We start from the raw sequence: 19,620 nt of genomic DNA on the forward strand, positions 1-19,620 counted from the left end.
AAGAACAAGTCACAGATGAATGAAGCGACAAGAGGAATTGAGAATGGAAGAGGTGAAGTGAACAGAGAGAAAGCTCTAACTATTTTGAGCTATGTAATATCAATTTCTACAACAAAATGAAATGTATGTGACAACTTATACTTCTAATTACCGACTACTAACAGATTACATCTATAAATAAAGAAATAACATAATTACCCCTGTAACTAACTAACAACTGAGGATTGTGGTGCAATTAACTAACTCTTTTACAAAAACACTCGTGATTGTTCCGTTAAATTTAACAAACTCCATTTTGAACCCTGTTAATGGACACTAAAGCATAAGAAGTGCTCAGGATAATATAATAAGAACGAAAATAGATATACCTCTATGAGGTAAGGAACATTTGGGTTTAAAGCCCACATTATTACAAGGCACTCTACTTTTGTTTTTTCCTTAAGTTGTTGAACAATAAAAATCACCACCACTTTAACTAGAAAAACGAACAGTTCAAAAGATAAGAAAAGAAAAAAAACAGCACATAACAAGTATTAAGATGCACCCATCTCTTGCTGAGTCTTGCTCTTGTGGATTTCTTGGGCAAAATTCACAAAGGGATGACAACACCTTATGTGACTCAATCAGCTGCAGTTGGTACTTTCTGCAAATCCATTAGGATCTTCCTCTTTTTATTCATATATAATTTTCATCTGAACTCCAACAATCTTACCTCCCACCTTAGTAAGTTTAAACTGAAAGAACAGAACGTTAGAGTTAGAAACTCAGTACAACACATTCATATAGTTTAAACGATGTAGTACATCTAACTTCAGCTCAACATACTATTCAAAAGCGTTTTCCTTCTTATCATAGATAAAGGAGGCAAACCAATTTTTTGTTTTCTGTTATGCAACAGATCAGATGCTGCTCTTTCAAAGTGATTGTCATTTTTAACTTATTTCTGTCAGCAATATCACACCAAAATTTGAAATCACGACTCTTTTTTCACGTAATTAACAGGAACAGGGAAGAGCACAATTTACTGGGAAACATAGTGTAAATACTTAGTTGAATATTACTAGGCTTATTTAGCTACATTTGCATATTATATAGGCTGCTTCCTTTTTCGATTTGGTTTTTCGACTGAGCCCTCAAAAGATGTAGGTAAGATGATCATCTAATGAATTTCATTCTTGCTTCAAAATAATAGTTGGAAGAGCTCCAAAGAAATATTAGGTATTATGCGCAATGATCGCTATACACCACTGTGAGCCTACACAACAGAAAAAGGCCCTAACTTGAAAATCACATGTAACAGACTTTATGAAATACTATTCTATACCATAGCTTGTTACGCTTCAAACAATATAACAGTCGTGCAGAAGAAATTTTAGTCGAATTTGAGTCGCCAAAAGGTGAATTCTCATCTAGTGGTAATTCAGCATAGTTTTCTATATTGGAAGTCAAACATTTAACAGATATAGAAAGTACACAGACACTTACATGTATTGAAGTCATTTACTTTAAGTTTGTCCCTTCCCAAAAGGTCTTGGAAATCCAGGATGCCCTTAAACAAATTCACAACGCGACGAGTACATCCATGTACCTCAATGAGCTCCAGCGTCTTACTAGTGTTAAATTCTTGAGGAATCTCTTTCAAAAATGAGCAGTCTTTGATTATTAGCTGCTCGAGGTTTGGGAAATGATCATTAGAGTCACTTTTCCAATACTGAAAATAGGACCGATCAAGGAGAAAGTACTTCAAGTTTTTAAATATCTCTGTTACTTTCCACTCATTGCCTTCAAAGGCCCACTTCTTCAATTGGAGCACCTCGAGATTGGGCAACTTCCCAATAATGGCCATGTACTCCCACGGCAGATGAGTGGTGGTAAGTTTCAACTTCTTGAGACTTGGTGGGAGAGAATCTTGACTTGTAAGCCTAAAGAACGGACAAGTCCTTGAAGGATAATTGTTATCTGCAATACTTAGTGCCTCGAGCTCATCTAAATATTTAAGATTATCTATCCATTCAGGATCCTTAGAGAAGTCATGCCTAGTGCTGCGAATGGCCAATTTTTTCACTTTCTTAATCCCTTCAATTACTTCCTTTGTGCAACAAGAAGGACTCAACCCAGAAACAGTCAGTAAGTTTCCCAGAACCAAATGCTCAACTTCATTCCCTGATATCAACCCAGGAGAACATAGAGATATGCCTCTTGCATAGAGATACCTTAATTGAGACATTTGCCAAATCTCTTTTTGATAACTTATATAGTTATTAGAAATCCCTGGACGTGGCTTAAAAATGAGAGTTTGTATATTCCAAAGATTGGAAATTGGTAGAATCTCAGACCAATCAAAAGTCATCACAGCCAAATATCTAAGACGATATAGACCTCCTTTGAAAATATGTAACAAATTAACCAGCATTCCCTCCAAGTCCAGTACTCTTAGTCGTTTGAAAAGAAAAGGTTCTAAATCTATTTCAAACCAAAAAAAGCTACCCATAAAATAAAGAGAATGCGCTTTGCTATGGGTAAGATCAGCGGACCTCATGGAGGGATAAGAAACACTACCACTTGAATGAATTGACACCCACCTACGATCTTTAGGAAGATTTCTCTGTATTCCAGATGCAGAAATGGTGGCATCAGAAGTAACATACAAAAGATTCTCGCGTTCGGCTTCTCTCAAGCATAAATCATGAAAAAGATCATGAATCCTACATGTCTTGATATTTCCATCCAAACTTTGCTTGTCAATAATAACTAGATTTTTCCCAATAAGATCAAGTAAAACCTTGGCGGCCACTTTTTCCCATTCCTTAACCCCCTTTAGCTTTAAGAGTCCTTTTGCAACCCATAATCTTATCAACTTATTCACAGAAATCTCTATGGCTTTTGGAAACACTCCAAAGTGCAAAAAACAAGCTTTCATATGAGAAGGAAGATGATTGTAGCTCAAATCGACCACTTCTAAACATCGTTGATAATCATCACTATTTACTAAAGAGCTCATATTTTTAGCTACTTTCTTCCACTCATCCAGTGTACTCTTGCTAGAGAGAATTCCAGCGACTGCAGTTATCATTAGCGGTAAACCTTTGCACTCTTTTACAACGTATCTCCCAACTTCCTTAAATTCTCCCGGGTAATCTCTTTTAGCAAACACCTTTTGGTGAAACAGATCCCAACTTTTATCTGGTTCCAGAAGATGCATCCTAATAACATCTTCAGGAGAGCTAGCGTGGTCAGCGACCAGCTGGTCTCGAGAAGTCAACACTAGTCGACTATTATTTTCACAATCTGGAAACCAATGAATCATCCTATCCCAAGCTTCTTTGCTCCATATGTCATCCACAATAATCAAATACCTTTCTACCTTTAAACTATTCTGGAAGATACCAGCTAAGTCTCCATCAGTTTTCTTATCAAGCTCTTCTTTCTTCGCAGTAGAATCTTGCAGAAGGTCTAGAAGCATCTTTCTAAAATTACAGTTCTCAGACACAGTTATCCATTTACGAATATGAAAGTATTGCTTAATCGAGGTATCCTGAAATATATCTTTGGCAAGAGTTGACTTACCTATCCCTGCCATCCCCACAACAGAGATGACTTCCAGTTTATTTGAGCGTCTCTTAAGTTTATTAATTATTCTATCTCTTTCAATGGTGTGACCCACCATATCGTCCTCAAGGATTGAAGCATGTGGTCGTAGAGAACTAGAACCATCGGTTGAAGAATTTCCAGCTTGCAAATTTTCGTTCTCCTTCTGCTTGATGAGCTGTGCCTTGACATAATCAATCTCTTGTGTAGCCTGCTGACAGAATTTACCAAACCTCTCGCTGGATTCAAATGGAAGGACTTCATTCTTCTCCGCGAAGTTGTTTCACTAGTGATTCAACTTCATCTTCTGCTTCATATGCTACACCTTTGACTTTTACTTGCAAATCCGTTGTTGGTTCGCCATCAATGTTTTCAAGAGACTCTTGCAGAGAGCCAAACTTCTCATAGAGTAATTTCAAATGTTGTTTGTGACCTTGTAGGCATGATAAGTTGGACGTTAAAAGCTGCTCTATTGTTCCCATCACAGAATTTAGTGCAGCATAAGCAGCCATCTCTCTCTATAATTCTGCTGTGAAGGACATCCAGATTATAAATATTTGTAAATATAGCAATTTGCTAAACGTTGGCATTTAAAAATGATAGACAAGTTTTATAAATATCGACCAAAAGTGAAACTACATCACATTTAATAGCGGTTGTATACTTGTATTTCAAAATACTGATAGTTTCAAATCAAGATGCAAGATATATTGTTGAAGTTCCCTAACATTGTTTTTTGATAACCGTGGTGTCCGGGCCAGCTTGCGCGCACCTCGACTAATTCCACGGGATATCTGCCACCTCCCACCAGCAACAGGTATCAGATAACTCTATCCACCAAGGCTTGGATAGATAGGAAGAAATCACCTAGTATTTGCCTCCGCTGGGATTTGAACCTGAGACATGATGGTTCTCACCCACTTTATTGATCACTAGGCCACACCCTTGGGTGCTTGAAGTTCCCTAACATATAGCTATATTAATTGCTAATTGTAATTTGAATACAATAATCATCCTCCTTGCTGATTTCAAATTTATTTCATTAACTTTAGGTTCATAACAAACCAAATAGTTGTTAAGTATTTATTAAGAGACATGCATGTGACAAGACAACAACATACCCAGTATGATCTCACACGTGGGCATGCATGTGACAATACAACTCATGAATTGTGATTTCATATACTACTTTGGTTTCAAAAACAATGAACCTTTTTTTCTTTTTAGTCAGTTAAAAAAAAGTGACCCATTTCTAAATTTGGAAAGAATGTAACTTTAAACTTCTTATTTTATCCATAATGAGATGATTTATAGTCACGCAAATATCTATAGATTTTTTTGGACCGCAAGTTTCAAAAGTTTTCTCTTTAATTAAACTCCGCGCACAGTCAAATAAGTTCAAACAAATTAAAACGGAGGGGGTAATACTTTTACAAATAATAGCATTGTTGCTAACACTCTCTTCAATGTTTGAATGTTCACCCAAATATAATGTCTATCAAGGAAAATATTGGCTCCAAATATAAAGTAAACAGTGTTAATACTATAATATGTTTTAATGAAGACAAAATGATTAGTTTTGATCAGGGGCGGATTTAGGGGGTGGAAGGGGAAAAATTACAATATATATATAAGGCAAAATCTGTTTTTTACCTTTATATATTAAGTTTTGAACCCTCTTGACACAACCCAAAAGTGTAGCCTAGTGGTCAAAGGGGTTCAAAATCTTTGAAATGCCATAGGTTCAATTCCCATTAGGTTCAACTCCGCCACTGGTTTTGATACTGATTAGTATAAATTATCCTTGCAGGAGAAATTAGTCAATTGATTAGGCAGCCCACAAGTGTCAAGAAGTCCATGAAGATCATAAGAAGAGGAAGCTTCCCAGCCCAAAACCAGTCAAGACTCGAAGCAAATTCAGAATATTTAAATCAAAGTCTGGTTGATTCAAATGAAGCAAAGAATAATTACCAAAGTCAGTTGAGATTATTGAAGGCACTTCAAGTATCAAACTGAGTGTATTTAACTCCCTCGTTTCACTCGTAAAATTGGTTCCAAGTTCCAACATTCTCCATTAGGGCTAATCAAGTCAATTCCCTCATTAATGTAAGGAGCGGGCTCATTCAAATCATTGAAGATATTGGGGAAAGGCCACAACGTCTAGCTTTTCCTTGCCTATAGTATTCTCTTTTATTTTCTATTAAGCACTATAATCTTGTATAGTGATTGTATCAAAAAACAAAAGAGAAAGGTGAGAGTGAGTTGGGTATGGAAGCCAAAAGGAAGCAAATGTAGTTGTAGAAAGAAAGAACAGATTATTACAAGACATGGCGAGAACTATGTTTGTAGAAAGTTCTATCCCAACCTAATTTTGGGCTGAATCTGTAAGTACGACTTGACACATTTTAAATCGATGTTTAATCATACTAATTCTTAAGAAAACTCCATATGAGTTATGAAAAGGAAAGAAGTCAAATGTCAGCTACTTTCATCGCCTTTGTTAGCAAGTATTTCATACTCAACAACGGTAAGAACAATCTCGGAAAGCTTGATCCAAGAAGTGATGAAGGAATATTTATGGATTTCCCCATATCTAGCAGATCATACAGATTATTCAACAAAAGAACCTTACGTGTGGAGGAATCAGTTCACATTGTTGCAGTTTCTTTCCAAAAGACAATAACATAACTGTTGATGAACTAGATATACTTGCTCCTCAAAATATTAATACTCCTGATCAAGAAGAAAATGAAGTTGAGAATTGTATCGACCCAATTAGTTGTTTTGAGTTTTAGCACTCCGTTTTGTGATCCAAGACTTGAGTAGCTTCATTTGATGTTTTATGGCGTGTGTGGTTGATTTTAATTTCAAGAAGTCCGGGTGTATTTTAAAAGAAGAATTCTCTTTTTAGAAACCTAAGTTGCTATAGTTGACCAAGGTCAACATTCTTAGTAAATAATCCCGAATTGATATTTTGATGGTTCCTTTAGTTTCGTATGATTTGATCTTGTATTATGTTTGGTTTGGGCCTCGGTGACCTGTGGTCATTTCGGCACTTCTCGTCGAAGTTGTTTTTTATGTTATGATCTCTCGAGCAAGTTTGAATAGACTACATTGACTAGTTAGGATAATTGGAGCGGCTCGGGTGAGTTTCGGATTGTTTTTCGAATATTTTTGCACTCATCGCAGCAATATTCTTCTGCTGGTATGCAGTGCTTCGCGATCGCGGAGGAGGTCTCGCAATCACATAGGGTGTTTGGGCTCATCAGGAAATTACCCTACGCCAACGCGGAAGGTTTGGGGAAATGACCTTTATGAACTCGAAGGCTTCCAGCACTGACCTTCGCGAATGCGACAAGGGTGTCGCAAACACGATGCACCTCGAGCCCAGGGGTATAAATAGTGTTAAAAATTCGGATTTAGCCATTTTCACCATTTTTGAGACCTAGACCATGGATTGGGGCAATTTATTAGAGGAATTTTACCTCAACTTCAAAGGTTAGTAATTTTAACTAAGTTTTGACTTATTATCATAATTCCCCATAGATTTAACCCCTATAGCAAGCATTTTAAAGTGTAGATAATGAGTTTTTGGATCTGAACTTAAGAGAGTGAATTTTGAAATTTGGGACCTTAATTTGAGGTTGGATGTTGAATCTAATTACATATTTGGATTCGGGGATGAATGAGTAATTGAGAATCAGTCCCGTTTTTTGGATTTGGACCAAGTGTGCCAGGGTTGACTTTTTGTTGACTATTGAGAATTCACCAAAGATTGAAGCTTTATTGATTGGCGTATTTTCTTTAGCATTATTTGACTTTCTTAGACCGTATTTGGATAGGTTTTAGTTGTTTGATTGAGGATTTTAAAGGAAAAGCAGTATTTGAGGGTTAAAGCTTTATCGGCAGAAGGTAAGTCTCTTGTTTAACCTTGTAAGAGAGAATTTTTCCCCTAAGTGACTTATGTGCTATGTGTTATGTGTTATTTGTATTGGAAGCTACGTATATGCGAGGCAACAAGAGTATATACTTGTGCTTATATTTTTTTACCATGTCCGGGTAGCTTAAGCCTTTAATATGCCTTGTTTGGATCAAATGAGTTACTTTCACATGCTTCTTTGGCTTCCAGGGCTACTTGGCTATTTTTATTCAAGTTAAAGACCATGATTAGAAGTATAATTATGTAATGAGTATTTTGGGCTTTTGAGATATGTTGTTTTACATGATTAGCCGTAGATATCTCTTATTCTTGTAAACATTTATCTGCAATCTCTATTTTATTGTCATGGTGTAACTTATTATATTATCTCATGTGCATACACTTAAGTTGGAAGTTGGATATTGTTGAGAGATTTGAGGACTTTTGACCCTATGGACACTATGAGCGGATATAAATTATTGCTTGCGATCTATTTGATTGGATCGACGCTCGGATTTGGATCCATCCCTTCGGAATCAGGTGATTGCCCATGGTTAATACTAGCCTTGTGAGCGTAGGCACTCAGATTGGTGCTTGGTTGGACACATGGACTTATGTCAGGCACATAAATTTGTGTTTGCGTTGTATTGAGAGTGAGTCCAAAGTATGCATAGACATCCTAGACACATCTAGAAGCATGCATATAAAATGCTAAATTGATAAGTATCTTGTTTACATGTTATTGTTGATGCCTTTCGTTCCTTACTTGGCTCTTTACCTTAGATGCATGTTTAATATTCAGTTTTGAACTCTTATGTCAGAAAAGTATGTCTAATTCTTTATGATATTTGCTCTTTTATCTCTTGTACTTGTTTAATGATATTATGCCATATTTCTCGCTTATTTATGATGTTATCTTGATTATTGGGCTATTAATAAGTGTCATTATCGATGCCTCGCTACTACTTCTTCGATGTTAGACTTAATACTTAATGGGTACACATGATTATTGTACTAATCCTACATTTCGGTATATTTTATGCAGATTCTGAGGCAGGGGCTAGCGCTACTCACCCAGCTGTGTAGGCTTGTTGGTTGGAGACTTCATGGTTAGCTGTTTTACTTTACTTGATCCGCACCACATGGAGTCCCTTCTCTTGACTATCTATTCCCGTCTGTTTATTTCCTTCTTATCTGACAGATGTTTGGATTATATTTGTATACTCTATTTAGATGCTCGTACACATGTGACACCGAATTTTGAGATGTATTGCATATGGTTGTTGTCGTGTTTAGACACCGTATAGATTTATATATCTTATTACGTTGTTTTGAGACTTATTCTCATATTATTTATATTATGACTCTATTAATTTAAGTAAAGTATGTTATTATTATTGATTTTGGGTGTTGCTTGCCTAGTAAATGGAGTTAGGCGCTATCACGACCTTTGGTCGGATTTTAAATCGTGACAAGTTTGTATCAGAGCACTAGATTCTAAGGATCTTACAAGTCACGAGTAGGCCAAATAGGGTTTTACGGATCAGTACGGAGATGTCACATATGGTGAGAACACACTCTTTGACATTAGTTGGTGCCAGAGAGGTTGTAACACCGGCCGGAGCTGGTGGGGGTAGGGCCCGAGGCAAGGCAGGAGCTCCCATTAAGGGTCGCATAATTGCACCTAGAGGTGGAATGGCTTGTGGTTGTTAGGGTGCTACATCAACGGACCCATCCATGGATCGAGAGGAAGGTCCAATTCGGGAGCAAGTTGAGATTTCTATAGGGCTTGTTGATACGCCCAAGGAGGCTTTGGCCAAGATGGTCAGTTTCATTAATTCTATGACTCAAACTTAAGCGGTTTCAGTTGCCCCAATGACTTCTCAAGCTGGAGGGGGGTCTCAAACCCTAGGTACTTCACAGGTGGTAGCTCCGCCGTTATTTCATCCTGCGATGTCTGCCAAGGAACAGAAGAGGATGGACCGGTTTCAAAGAGTGCACCCTACTCACTTTGATGGTGGTCCCATAGAGGATACCCATGATTTTCTTGACAGATGTCGTAAGGTGCTTCATAAGGCTTGGTAGAGTCCAATGGAGTGGACTTCACTACATTTTAGCTGACAGGGTTGACTAAGAAATGGTGCTAGACCTATGATTAGGGTAGACCAATAGGTTCATCTCCTCTTACATGGACTAGTTCTTGCATCTTTTTCTGGAGAAGTACATCTCGCTCACAAGGAGGGATGAGCTGAGGGATCAGTTTAAGCTTCTTCAGAAGGATTGTGTGTCAGTGAATAAGTATGAGAGGAGATTCACAGAGTTGTTCTGTCATGCGGCTTTTTTGATCCTCGCCGAGGCTGAGAAGGCGAGGAGATGTATTGAGGGTTTGAGTTACGACAGTAGGGTTGCTATGGCTAGAGGGTCCGAGATTGGTACTACATTTCATCAGGTAGTTGAGATTGCGCAGAGGATTGAGCGCATTCGCATTCAGGTTAGAAAGGCTATGATGATAGAGAAGAGGCCTCGACGTTCTGAGAGTTTCAGTGCTGCTTCGTCAAAAGGTAGAGGTCATTTTGGGGGAGGTCATTTCAGCAAGCCAGTGCATTCTAGTCATCATCCCGCACATGGTACTCTGGTACAGTTTTTTTCAGTGTTATTCCAGTGAGTTCATATCGTACTCCTTTTACTCAGGTTCTTCAAGTGGTTATTTGGGTCATCACGGGCAGACTCAGTTTCAGCATCCTTCATATGCTAGAGGTTGTTACGAGTGTATAGAGTTGGGCCATGTGAGGAAGTATTGCCCTAGGCTTGGTGAAGGCACAACTCATCAGAGTTCTTAGTTTGTGGTCCCCATACTAATTGCTACACCACCTTACCAGCAATTTAGAGGTGAAGGCCATACAGTGAGGGGTCATCCTAGAGGTGGAGGTTAGACAGGAGGTGCTCCATCTAGATGTTATGCTTTTCTGGGTAGACATGATAAAGATATTGATTTCTGCATTGATTTGGTTCCGGACACTCAGTCTATTTCTATTCCATCATATCATATGGTTCCACCTGAGTTAAAGAAATTGAAAGAGCAGTTGCAAGATTTCCTTGGGTTCATTAGACCAATTGTTTCTCCTTGGGTGTGCTAGTGTTAATTTTAAAGAAGAAAGATGGTCTATGAGGATGTATATTGATTATCGTCATTAAACTAGGTTACTATCAAGAACAAGTATCCATTGGCTCATATTGATGATTTGTTTGATCAGCTTTAGGGTGCCTAGGTATTCTCCAAGATTGGCGTGAGATCGGGTAATCATAAGGTGAAGATTAGGGCATCAGATGTCCGTAAGACAACTTTTCATACTCGTTATGGTCTTTATTAGTTTTTGGTGATGTCTTTTGGTTTCACTAATGCTCTAGCGGATTTCATGGATTTGATATATCATACATCGTACTGGAGTGTGATGGATGAAATGGAAGCTTGCATTCAGTGTTTTATGTGATAATAATATGCCGCCAAGACTTAAGGATAAATTTTACAGAGTGTTGGTTCGACCAATTACGCTATATGGGGCTGAGTGTTGGTCAATCAAGAACTCCTTAGTAGAAAATAAAAGTAGCAAAAATGAGGATGTTGAGATGGATAAGTGGGTGTACTAGGAGAGATAGAGATAAGATTAGGAATGAAGCTTTTCGGGACAAAGTGGGAGTGGCCTCTATGGATTACAAGATGCGGGAGTCGAGACTGAGATGGTTCGGGCACATAAAGAGGAGAAGCATTGATGCTCTTATTAAGAAGCATAAGAGGTTGGCCATGGCGGGTTTGAAAAGAGATCGAGGTAGGCCAAAGAAGTACTAGGGAGAGGTGATTAGGCAGGATATGACACGGCTTCAGCTTACTAAATACATGACCCTTGATAGGAGGGTGTGGAGGTCAATGATTAAGAAGGAAGGCTAGTAGGTAGTTGAAAGTTAACCAGTAGTTTTAGAAACACTTATATTCCTTCATATTCTTAGATCTATATTACGACATGGGGTTTAGTTCGCTTTAGTTATCGTATTCCTTGTTGTTACTATTTGGTACTTCTTCTTCACCCTTTCTGAGCCGAGTGTCTATTGGAAACAACAGTTTTACCTTTACTAGATAGGGATAAGGTCAGCGTACACACTACCCTCCCCAAACCCCACTTGTGTGAATATACTGGGTTTGTTGTTGTTGATGAACCGAGTGTTCAAGCCTTATTTGAATTCTTTTGTGATTGTATTCATTGATGATATTTTGGTTTACTCTTGTAGAGTTGAGGAGCATGAGCAATACTTGAGAGTTGTACTTCAGACTTTGAAGGATCGTCAACTTTATGCCAAGTTTTCGAAGTACGAGTTCTCGTTAGATTCGGTTGTATTCTTGGGTCATATTGTATCTAGAGAGGGTATCAAGGTTGATCCTAAGAAGATTGAGGCAATTCTAAATTGTCCTAGACCTACTTCAGCTTCAAAGATTCGGAGTTTCTTGGGTTTAGCAGGTCATTATAGTTGTTTCATATAGGGATTTTCTTCTTTTGCAACTCTATTTACTTAGTTGACTTACAAGGGTGTTTCTTTCGGATGGTTAGACTATTGTAAGAAGTGGTATCTGAAGCTCAAGGTTGCTTTAACTATCGCTCTAGTGTTGGTGTTGCCCTCAAGTTTGGGGCCTTATACCGTGTATTGTGTTGCTTCGCATATTGATCTTGATGCAGTTTTGATGTAGGATGGTAGGGTGATTGCCAACGCGTCTCGGCAGTTGAAGATTTACGAGAAAATATCTAGTTCATGATTTGGAGTTGGTAGCTGTTAGAGGCATTACTTGTATGGCGTGTCTTGCGAGGTGTTCACCATTCATTGCAACACTTGTTCAAGCAAAAGGATTTTAATTTAAGGCAATAGAGGTGGCTTTAGTTGCTTAAGGATTATGGTATCACTATGTTATATCATCCGGACAAAGCGAATATGCTAACAGATGCTTTGAGTAGGAAGGTGGGGAGTATGGAGAGTTTGGATATAATTCCAGATGTGGAGAAGCCTTTGGCTAAGGCTCTTCAGGCCTAGCCAAACTGATATGTGAGATTGGATATTTCTGAGCCTAATAGGTTCTTGCTTGTGTTGTTGCTCAGTCGTCTTTGTTGGATCGTATCAAGGCTCGTTATTATGATGATCCTCATTTGTTGGTGCTTACGGATACGGTGTAGCGATGTTGTGTAAAGAAGGTGGTTATTAGAGATGATGGTGTATTGCGGCTTCAAGGTCGCCTTTGTGTTCAGAATGTTGATGGATTAAGAGAGTTGATTCTTGAGGAGGCTCATAGTTCGTGGTATTTTATTCCTCCAGGTGATACAAATATTTATCGCGATTTGAGACAGTATTATTGGTGGAGGAGGATGAAGAGAATTGTGGAGCATGTGTTGTGGTGTATGGATTGTTAGCAGGTCAAGTATGAGCATAAGAGACCGAGTGGTTTACCTCAGAAGATAGATATTCTGCAGTGGAAGCGGGAGCGCATCACTATAGATTTTATGGTAAGGTTACCATGGATATTGAGGAGACTTCATGCTATTTGGGTCATTGTTGATAGATTGACCAAGTCCGCATATATTATTCTAGTGTCGACTATTTATACTTCGGAGAAGTTGGCTTAGATCTACATTTGTGAAAATGTTCATTTGCATCGTGTGCGTATTTCCATCATTTAAGAATGTGGTACTCAGTTCACGTCATACATTTGGAGAGCAGTTCAGCACAAGTTGGGTACACATGTGGATCTTAACATGACTTTTCATCCGTAGATCATCTCGATCTGAGCGGACTATTCAGAGTCTCAAGGACATGTTGAGAGCTTGTGTGATTGACTTTGGAGATCATTCAGATTAGTCCTTATTGTTGGTGGAGTTTTCATACAACAACTACTAGTCCAGCATTCAGATGGCACCCTATGAGGCTTTATATTGCAGGCGGTGTCGATCGCTAATTGGTTGGTTTGATCCTAGTGAGGCGAGGTTGGTAGGTACAGATTTGGTTCGGGATGTCTTAGATAAGGTGAGATTGATTCAGGATCATCTTCGGGTAGCTTAGAGTCGGCAAAAGAGTTATGCAGACAAGAAGGTTCACAATGTGTCTTTTATAGAGGGTAAGAATGTGCTTTTGAAAGATAGGTCGCACATTTTGGACTACAGCACGGTGCAACTTGAGAATTTGACTTATAAAAAAGAGTCGGTAGCTATTCTAGATAGGCAGGTTCGAAAGTTGAGATCTAAGGAGATTGCTTCAATGAAGATGCTATAGAAGGGGCAGCTCAGAGAGAAGGCTACTTATGAGATCGAGTCCAATATGAGGAGTAGATACCTGCGTCTTTTCAACAGTTTAGGTACATTTCTAGTCCGTTCGAGGACGAATATTTCTTTAAGAGGTGAATAATGTAACAACCCAACTAATCATTTTGAGTTTTGCACTCCGTTTTGCAATCTGAGACTTCGAGTAGCTTCAATTGATGTTTTATGACCTACGTGTATGGTTGGTTTCGATTTTTAAGAAGTCCAGGTGTGTTTTAAAAGAAGAATTTTTTAGAAGCCTTAAGCTGCTAGAGTTGATGAAGGCCAACATTCTTAGTAAACGACCCTGGATTGGTGTTTTAAAGGTTCCCTTAGCTTCGTATGATGATTTTGAACTTGTATGTATATTTGGTTCGGGTGACCTATGGTTATTTTGGCACTTCTACTCAAAAGATAGAAATTTGAAGTTAAGAACTTTTGAAGTTCTCGAATTGATGGTTGATTCCTTGTTTTGATGTTTTTTTAATGTTATGATCCCTCGAGCAAGTTTGTACACACTACATTGACTAGTTAGGACAATTGGACGGGGTCGCGGGGAGCTCAGGTGAGTTTCGGGGTGGTTTCTAGCCATTCTTGCACTTAATGTAGCAGTTTTCTACTGCTGGTATGCAGTGCTTTGTGATCGCGGAGAAGGTCTCGCAATCATAGGGTGTTTCTGCTCAGCGGGAAATCTCCTTTCACGAACGCATAAGGTAGGTCGCGAACGTAGAATTTCTAGGGAAAATGACCTTCGCGAACGCGAAGGCTTCCAGCACTGCCTTTGCAAACGCGACAAGAGTGTTGCGAACGCGATGCACCTAGAGCCCAGGAGTATAAATAGTATTGAAAATCGGGATTTAGCCATTATCCACTCTTTTTTAGACCTAGACCATGGATTGAGGTGATTTTTGAGAAGATTTTCACCCCAACTTTAAAGGTTAGTAATTCTAACTAAATTTTGACTTATTATCATGATTCTCCATATTTTTTAACCCCTAAAGCAAGGATTTTAATGTGTAGAGAATGTGTTTTTGGATTTGAACTTAAGAGAGTGAATTTTGGGAGTTGGGACCTCAATATTAGGTCGGACTTTGAATCTAATTATATATTTGGATTTAGAGATGAATGAGTAATCGGCAATTGCTTCGATTTTGGATTTGGACGAAATTGAGAGTTCATTAAAGATTAAACCTTTATTGATTAAAGGTATTTCTTTTAGCAATATTTGACTTTCTTAGACCATATTCGGCTAGGTTTTGGTTGTTTGATTGAGGATTTCAAAGGGAAAGCGGTATTTGAGGGTTGAAGCTTTGTCTGTAGAAGGTAAGTCTCTTGGCTAGCCTTGTAAGAAAGAATTTCTCCCCTAGATGACTTATGTGCTATGTGTTATTTGTACTGGGGGCTATGTATATACGAGGTGACGAGCATATATAAATGTACTTGTATTTTTTACCATGTCTGGGTAACTTATGCCTTTATTATGCCTTGTTTGGACTAAATAATTTACTTTCACATGCTTATTTGTCTTCCATGACTACTTGGCTATTTTTATTCACATTTGAGACCATGATTCCCACTTTGTGAGATTTTACTAGGTCGTTGTTGTTGTTGTTATTGTATTTGAGACCATGATTAGAAGTATAGTTATGTAATGAATATTTTGGGCTATTGGGATATGTTGATTTATATGATTCAGGAGCCTCAAGTCGCATGGTGAACAGTCATAGTTTGTTGACTGATGTTAAGACACTTGATAAAAATAAAGGTGGCAAGGTGCATTACCTACTGGAAATGTAGCTCATGTCACGAATGTAGGTTCGGCTTATGTTCGTAAGAACCTAAAATTAACTAATGTACATACATGGCTTCAAATACAATCTCCTGTCTGTCTCAAAGCTAACAAAGGAGATGAAGTGGGTAGTCATGTTCTTTCCTGATTTCTTTATTTTTCAGGATCTCTTCGGTGGACAGGTGAAGAAATAGGTAGAGAGGAAGATGGTTTTTATGTCTTCAACTCCAACTCAGGAAATGAAGGTGGATTACAAGTATCAGGTGTAGAAGTCAAGAGTTCAATTTCAAGATTAATGCATAACTTTAAATACAATAAAAGTTCGTAGAGTAATAAATGTAGCTTTATGGAAGAGGAGGTTAGGACATGTTCCTTTAGATACTATGAAGAAACTAAACGACTTTCAAACTGTTGGATGTAATGATGTTGCCAAGCATTGTATTGTCTGTCCATTGGCTAAACAAAGCAGATTGCCTTTTCCTTTGAGTACTATAGTTTCTGGTTCTTGTTTTTATATAATTCACGGTGAAGTGTGGGGTCCTTACAGAGTTCCTACTTATGATGGAAAGAGATATTTTCCGACTTTGGTAAATGATCATTCCTGATATACATGGGTCTTTCTTTTGCCTACTAAGGCTGAAGTGATTGTTTCTCTTAAATCTTTCTTTTTCATGGTTAAGAATGTTTATCCTTCTTCATTTAAAAAAAAAAAGAATGTTTATCCTTCTTCTGTGAAATATTTAAGGTCTGCAATAGGTGTGAAATTTTTATCTCACAAATGACTAAGTTACTGCAGACCCTAGGCATTGTTCATCAAAGTTCTCGTGTGGACACTTCACAGCAGAATGGAGTAGCTGAGAGAAAATACATGTATATATTGGAGGTGGTAAGAGCACTCAGGTTCCAAGCTGCAGATCCATTAAAATTCTGGGAAGAATGTGTCATCACTGTTGTGTATATCATCAATAGACTTCCATACAATATACTTAAAAGCAAATATCTATTTGAGGTTATGTTTAGTCATTCATCTTCTTTGAATAAGATGTAGGTTGTTTGGGGTATGTGATTGAGGTTAAGAAGGCATACAAATTCTCTCAAATTGTTGCAGTCTTTCTTCGGTATTCTGTTACTCAAAAAGGTTACAAAATGTTTGGAGTTGATTCCAAAGAGTTTATTGTTAGCAGGGATGTAATGTTCAAGGAAGATGTTCAAGAATCTTAGCACAGCAGTTTCTTCTTTATTTCTTGTTTTGGATTTTGTATCTGTTCTTCATTCAGGAGACGCAAGGCACAGTCCTATCTAGTCCCTTGAAGTTCATCCTACTGACATTCCTAATACTAATGATGTTCTTGTGTCTGCTCCATCTAATGATGAACCAGGTGTTCCTATGATTGCAGATTCAGCAATTCCAATTGCATCTACATATCCTCCCAATGAAAGCAGAAAATCAAGTAGAGTTACTATACCTCCCATCTGGACGAATGACTAAATTACTCCTGCTCATTGTTGCTATCCTATCTCAGACTGTGTGAGCTATGCAAATGTGTCCCCCCAGTATGGCACTACACTAGCCACCTACTCAGCTATAGTTGAACCAACTTCCTATACTAAAGCAGTCAAAGATGCCAAATGGATTGAAGCAATGAAGGCTGAGATCTCTGCTCTGGAGAAAAATAACACATGGAGCATTATAGAACTTCCTCTAGGGAAGGTTGCTATAGGCTGCAACTGGGTGCTCAAGGTGAAGTACATGGCCTCAGAGGCTGTGGAGTGATACAAATCTAGGCTTATAGCTAAAGGTTACAACCAACAGGAGGGACGAGACTACACTGAAACCTATTTCCCTATGGTTCCCTATGGCCAAGATGGTCACAGTAAGGTCAGTGTTAGCAATAGCAACAACCAAGAATTATTGCATCTTTCAAGTGGATGTACACAATGTTTTCCTTCAAGGAGATCTCCTAGAGGAAGTATACATGGATATTTCACAAGGATTTGTTAGCCAGGGAAGGAAGCAGAGAGTCAAAACTATACAAGTCCTTATATGGACTCAAGCAAGCTCTCATGCAGTGGAATAAGAATCTAACAGATGCTTTGTTACAACTTGGATTCACTCAAAGTCACTTTGACTATTCACTCTTTACAAAGGAGGTGCAGGCTGAATTGGTCGTGGTGCTAGTGTATGTTGATGATCTCTTAATAACAGGCAGTGATTCTGGTTTGATCATGAAGACCAGAAATGATCTGAAACTCAAGTTGAAAATGAAAGATCTGGGAGAACTTAAGTTCTTTTTGGAATAGGATTTGCTAGATCAAGAAATGGAATTGTAATTAACCAGAGAAATTATGCACTAGAACTGATGGCAGAAATGGGACTTAGTAGTGCTAAACCAGCTGGTACACCTCTGGAAACTAATGTGAAGTTGACATCTGTTGAATATGACAACTTCATCAGCAGGAACTCATCTGAAGCATAGCTTTTTCTATTTGAATGGGGATGTATTATGGGGGGTGGCTAGCTAGGTTGAAGGAAGAGAGAGAGAATGCATTAATATGGGTCAAAACTAATCCTTAATCTGTAGGTGTGCGTTTATGTTGAAAAATACTACTATAACATTAAATAAATATGTTATTTTTTAAATAAATCAAAAGTGATGATATGTTCAATAATAGTCTTAATTAAGTGTTGTAGCATGTAAAAATCTCTTTTCTTCTCTCTCTTTCAGGTGAAACATATACTCAAAAAAGTGGAAAAGGAAAAAACAAAAAAGAATTACTAACACTACCATTTCCAAGATATTTCTTAGTTTTGATATTTATTTATATTAAATGATTGGTATGGTTTATAAGTTAAGGTTAAATCTATATCAAGTGAACAATGCACACCTCCTGATATGCTATTAATATAGTTATATTAATATTCTGAATTCTTACAAATCAATTTCGTAATAGTATTGTTACTTGATTGATCTATGACTGAAAGTAAATAAAGAGACAAATAATACTTGATCCGGGCTAACAGATGCATCATTCTTGAGCGTTCAGGATCTACTATTTCGTAATAATAAAGTTATCCACAAATTCTGCTAAGATTTTGATTCATCACTTTAAGGCAAGTCTGACTTACCATCTGATCACGTATTTACATTTACATGATCACTCAGTTGCTTACTGAAACAAATAAAAAGAGAGAGATAAACCTAAGCAAGGGAAATTGGTTTAACGAGGTATTCTATGACTAAGAAATATTAGCCTCCATTGAGAATTAAGGTACATAATTAAAGAGGTTTTAGAAAGAAATAAATAAATAAAAAATCAATGGTAATGTTGGCATAAATCATGATTTAATCACATGCGATCTCTTTTTGGTATGAAATATTCAATCACTTTTGAAAGTAAACAACAAATCAACTTCGACCATCAAACAACAATCACATACAAATCCAGAAGAACCAAAGGACAAGTTATCCAGTGTACCGCAAGGTAATGAATATAAAATATTTTACTAAAGTAAAATACGAAGTCTGAAAAATGGAGATTATGTAATCATAAGAAACAAAGAAATTTCAGTAGAGATTTTCTTAAACTGGCAAAGCGTACAAAGTTTGGGAGAACTTACACGAAGATGAACTTCCAAATGGCTGATGCAACTTTTGGGTGAAGTGAATGTGCTCCTTTCCCTCTGTTGCTGCTCCTTTAATTTGGTTAGCAGATTCCAGTGTTGCTGTGAGCTTTACCCCATTTTGCATTTCTTTTTATTTTTTTGCAACAATTATTTGTTTCAATGATTATTGTTCGACTATTTTGTGTGTATACGGATTCGGCTTCTCTTATTTTTTATTGTCTTCATTTTTTTAAAATTTTGTCTGAATCTATCTATATCCCATTTTAAAATAAACGATTTAAATTTAATTTACTAAAACAAGATAATTGATATTCCATAAATTTTCCAAAACTTTTGGCAATCCCACAATTTTAGCTACAGATTATCT

General features: G+C 37.6%; 1 long non-coding RNA gene and 1 pseudogene across 1 annotated transcript; one reads left to right on the forward strand and one right to left on the reverse strand.

Annotated features, from left to right (window-relative positions):
* Nucleotides 1-344: 344 nt before the first annotated feature.
* On the reverse strand, nt 345-19,418 carry LOC107800779 (putative late blight resistance protein homolog R1A-10; annotated as a pseudogene).
* LOC107800780 (uncharacterized) lies at nt 4,502-19,219 on the forward strand. Its single transcript, XR_012701075.1, has 3 exons — nt 4,502-5,972; nt 8,553-8,616; nt 15,793-19,219. It is a non-coding gene; the product is annotated as an uncharacterized LOC107800780 (long non-coding RNA).
* Nucleotides 19,419-19,620: the final 202 nt, after the last annotated feature.

The sequence above is a fragment of the Nicotiana tabacum genome, chromosome 17 (assembly GCF_000715075.1).
Source record: "Nicotiana tabacum cultivar K326 chromosome 17, ASM71507v2, whole genome shotgun sequence".
Classification (NCBI taxonomy): Eukaryota; Viridiplantae; Streptophyta; class Magnoliopsida; order Solanales; family Solanaceae; genus Nicotiana; species Nicotiana tabacum.